The 5,000-nt window shown below is 47.9% G+C and overlaps 1 protein-coding gene across 1 annotated transcript in view; it reads right to left on the minus strand.

Annotated features, from left to right (window-relative positions):
- ncam1b (neural cell adhesion molecule 1b) overlaps nucleotides 1–5,000 on the minus strand; it is a 118,763-nt gene that overhangs the window by 45,126 nt on the left and 68,637 nt on the right. The window lies entirely within an intron of this gene.

Here is a 5,000-nt window from a genome sequence, read left to right on the forward strand (position 1 = left end):
AAGCCAATTCAAGTCATTGTTAGGACATGCATCTGAGCTAAAATGCACTGATAGCGTACATTTTACCTGATCTAGCCCAGCAAAATGAGCATATGTTATAAAAAATGCATGTGTTTCAAAAAAAGGAAATAGAGCATGTTAACACTGCATAGTAACACGTATAGCAGTAATGGTCATGTTGCTCACTTAGCAATAATAATAATAATGTAAAAAAAATCAAATATGTTAGCATTTATTAAGTTCTTTCTGCCTTATTGAACTACGAATAATTCAAATTTGATATTACTACTAGCTTCCTCACAGATCACAAAAAACGCTATCTGCAGATCTGAAAGAACTAGCTGTACAGTACATATATCAGCATGGTGTCCTGATGAAAAGTAATTTCAAAGGGAGAGTATTAGCTCTCTGTGGCAACTAGCTGGCCTGCCTTTCTTCCACACGCTGCCTCAGTTTGACAGCTCACTTGAGGCCCTGCTTACAGCTCAAAAGCAAAAGCACAGAAAGTCTTGAGAAAGTCTCGCCACTCGCACATGATTTCTCCCTCTCTCTCTCATCTTCCCCCGACTCTGCGGGCCGAGGCGTACCTGAGTGCTTCCGCGTGTAAACACGGCGCGTACCTGCCGAGGGCCCAGCAAGCTGAGGGTTATTACTACGCTAACGAGCTCATTCCAAAACAGCCTTCATGGTCAATTTCCCCAATACTTTCATAATTGCTCTTGCTTTTGTGCCGTAATAATCTCAATCTGAGAGAACTCATAGCTGCCTGATTGAAAATTCAGTGTGCATCGGCACAGGAGGACACGAAAGCAGGCATGCTGGTTAAAACAGCTGAAGATGGAGCTGGAAGATGAATGAATGAAGACAGAAAAAAAAGTTCTGAGGGACAATCAACATCTACAGTACCAAACACAACCATTTCTGATCAGTTTGGACAAACTGGGACTCCTTGTACCTCGACAGACGGAATAAATCATTACAACCCCGCGGAGCTGTGGAACATCGTCGTACAACACCAGAGCTGATGCATTATGTATAAACACTCAGCACCACTGAGCTCGCTGTGATATGGGAGCGATGAAACCGAAGAACTGACAATCACACAACAACATCTGAATCTGAATGAACCTTCAATTAGGCTAAGAGTCTCTGATTCTGTTGTGCTAACGACAGGTCGCAAAGTTCCTGCTCCTCCTTCTTTTCATTCGTTCATTTGGGGTTTGTTTCTCGGTTTGCAGTTTAGAGAGCCTCATATCAGCAACGACCTTAAGGAATAGATATAATGGGCTTTCTCCGAGGTAATTTCATTACAGAAAATATCACATTTGTTTCAGAGGGTCAGAGGACGGTTGATATGCTTTGCCGGCTCTCTAACCTGATTATAAAAACAAAACGAGTTTCCAGCTGTGTCTGGCTAGCCTTTAGGCTGCGTTAAGAAGAAGTGTGGACACTCCTGATGTTACCAGGCAGGCACATAGGCTAAAACATAGTAGTACACTCTGTCTCAAATTTACGTCCGCTCAGGCCCAAATGTGCCACGAAGAATGCGAATAAAAAAAATTCTTTATCTACAGAAGCATAAACAAGCAAAACCCTACACTGTTTGTGGAGTCTAACTAAAGGTCATGACCCTGTAGCTATCTCCTGCATGAGCGCACGTTCTTACGCCCTGTTGGAGTCACACATGCCTAAGGCGTGACCCCACACAGCCTTTAGTGAAGCCCCAGTACAGCAGAAGGATTAGGAGAAGGAGTATTTCTTACTCAAGGACTAAACGGCAGAGATCACTGTTACATGCAACAACTTAGCCAACTCAGCGACATACATACTGCTATCATTCTATTCCGAGCAGCATTAGCGGTAGTAGCATCGTGGCTAAGGAACAGGGCTAGCTATGCAGTTACCAAGTACAAGTTGAGGGTTCAAACCTTGAGCAAGGCTCTTAACCCAGAGTTGCTCTGAGATACTGGCCCTTGTAATAATTGACATATGTAAATCACTTTTTGGAAGCATGAATACGCGACAGCTTAGCTAACACTAAGAACAACTCAGCGACGTCACGTTACCATTCTATTCTGTGTACAGCACGAGGGCGCCACTGACATGGACGACGTCCCCCTGTTAAAAAGGCGTCTCATTTGACTGTCTTTGGTGACGATGAGTATTATTCCAGTTAATGTCCCGTGGTGGTGAGAGATGAGGGTGATTGCACAGGCATGGGGGACATGCATCGGACCAGTGCAGCAGCCCCGGCGCAAGAGGCAGGTGTTAACAGCAGCACGGTAAAGTGTTAATCTAAAAGACACCGTGGTGGTGGTGGTAGTGGGCCCCCAAGACCGGGTCTGGGCTCTCTGGCTCTGGTTCCCGGTCCAGGTTCTGTCCTCAGTGCCTCCACGGGGCCCTAACGGTGCACTACTACCGGGCTTCCGGGGGCGCACTGGGACAGAACGGGATCGGCTGATGATGAAAGCGTTAGATGGGCACGGCCTTGGTGACTTGGCTGGAGAGAGGGGGGCCGGGTCGATATCGGTGGCTACTGCTGTCGGACCCTGATAGCGACAGCCTGCCTGTCTAAGAGGGCAAGGGGTGAGGGGAATAGGGGTGGTGGTGGTGGCGGTGGTGGTGGTGGTGTGTCCTGTGCCATGCTGCTCCTCGCCGGAGAAGGAGAACAATCTCCCTTTTCACTCCGGGCACAACGGCCAAGGCTCGACAGCAGGGTTAGGGCACAGCTGGCACCGCCACATGTTGGCATAAGTGGGCATTGTGAGAGCCGAGGTCCGGTGTGTGTGTGTGTGTGTGTGTGTGTGCGTGTGTGTCACTACTTCATTCTGTCTGTTTGGAGTGTGTGAGAAAGAGCTACCGGGCACGCTTGACGCCATCTGCCCTCCCTTTGTCTCCATACATGCCAAAGGAGTGAGTGACGAAACCACTGACTTCAGGACGAGAGGAGTGGTGTCAGCGCTTTGTGTGTAGGACAGGAGAGTGTTCTTAATGTGTAGGACAGGAGAGTGCGTTATATTTGTAGGACAGGACAGTGCTCTTTACATTTAGGACAGTGTGCTCTTTACGTGTAGGACAGTGCGCTCTTTACGTTTAGGACAGTGTGCTCTTTACGTGTAGGACAGGAGAGTGGTCTTTACATTTAGGACAGTGTGCTCTTTACGTGTAGGACAGGAGAGTGGTCTTTACATTTAGGACAGTGTGCTCTTTACGTGTAGGACAGGAGAGTGGTCTATATGTGTAGGACAGGAGAGTGCGTTATACTTGTAGGACAGGAGAGTGCTCTTAATGTGTCGACTTACGTGCTTTACATGAGAGGAGAGTGCTGTATACTTTACGTGTAAAACAGGAGAGTGCGCTTTACGTGCAGGAGAGGAGCGTACACATTTATTTAAGACAGGATGACAGATGACCCTCATAGGACATAGTGTGTGACTATGTGTGTGTGTGAGTATGTTTGTGTGTGAGTATGTGAGTGTTTTCCTGGGCATGACAGGGAGGCTCCTCTGTCCACGCTATCGTGAGGATACACACACCATTAACAGAGGAGGGAAGGTGTGTGTGTGTGTGTGCACAACAGCTGACTCAGGGAGCTGACTGGCCTGGGATCAGCTGGATATGAGCCAGATCAGAGCCAGATCAGGGCCGAATCCCAGCCAGATCCGACCTGCAGTCAGCTGCCATGTGGTGAACAAGAGTCAAACTGGCCAGACGAGTCCAGCAGGAAGCTCAACACAAGCCACACACAGTCGAGGGGTGCCCACAGTACGAAACGTCACTCTCTCTCAATCAATCACACACACACACACACACACACACACATACAGTGTACACACGCCCGTGCAAGCGCAAACAAACCCTGTGCCATTTGTAGGGCATATATATATATATATATATAATATAATTGTTTGTCATTCAGTGTGTAAACATAGTTTTTCATCCAAAAAGGCAGGATCGCTGAGTGGGTAAAAAAAAAGAGAGACTCTTTTCACCCAACAACGCTCGCTGTGCTAGGCAGGGTTCCGCTTTGCACCAAGACCGCAGAGCAACGACAGACTCAAAAATAATTAGCAGCTTTGTGGTGTTTTTCTCCGGCGTGTCTCCCTCTGCTCCGTGTCTAAGGAGGGTAATTGGGAGCAGGAGTCGACCAAATGCCTGCAGATTCGTCTGCAGAGGGAGGGTGGAAGTGTGTGTGTGTGTGTGTGTGTGTGTGTGTAGGGGGGGCGTCTAACAAGAGATAGCGCGTCTAACGAAAGAAATGGCGCCAGACAAACGCAATCTTGCCTAATGAGCTGCTAATTATTTTCGGCCCTGTGACGATGAGTTTTCACCAGTGTGAGGAGATTCACACCCACACACATACACACAAGCACACTTGCAGCAGGCAGCGAGGATGATAATGCTGGAGTGTGTGTGTGGCGTGTGTGTGTGTGTGTGTGAGCGCTTCTGAGGATGGCGAAGATGGTGGTGAGGATGAGGATGGTGGGTGCTGTGATGTGCAATGCGACAGCCACCATGGTGACGCAGTCCGTCAGGCGCATGACACAGGCATACCCATGCTCCGCGGGGACTAGTGATGATGGTGGGGTGGACCGGCTCTACGGAATAGCAACTTCGTTTGTTTGTTTGTTTGTTTGATTCACAGGGCGCTCCTTTCCCATCACCTCACTAGGTGGCAAAAGGAAAGGGGCTGTATTTTCTTTCACTCATCTGTTTTTTTGTGTGTGTGTGTGTTTTTGGTGGAAGTGCCCTTGGTAATTATCTGTGTGTGCGTGTGTGTGTGTGTGTGTGTGTATTTTCCGCTAAATATATGCATAAGCTGTATGCTACAAAAATTTCATCCCATCATCACCGTTAACTTCTGGAAGGGAAGGGGGGCTTTTGCAACAACAGAGCTGCTTTGATCATGCAAAACTTTCAAAATTCTCCCAACCCTGATAAGATCATCGCTGGGGGAGCTACTTGCTGAGTGTCAACAGCAAGTAGTAAAACAGCACAAA

The sequence above is a fragment of the Sardina pilchardus genome, chromosome 19 (genome assembly GCF_963854185.1).
Source record: "Sardina pilchardus chromosome 19, fSarPil1.1, whole genome shotgun sequence".
NCBI lineage: Eukaryota > Metazoa > Chordata > Actinopteri > Clupeiformes > Clupeidae > Sardina > Sardina pilchardus.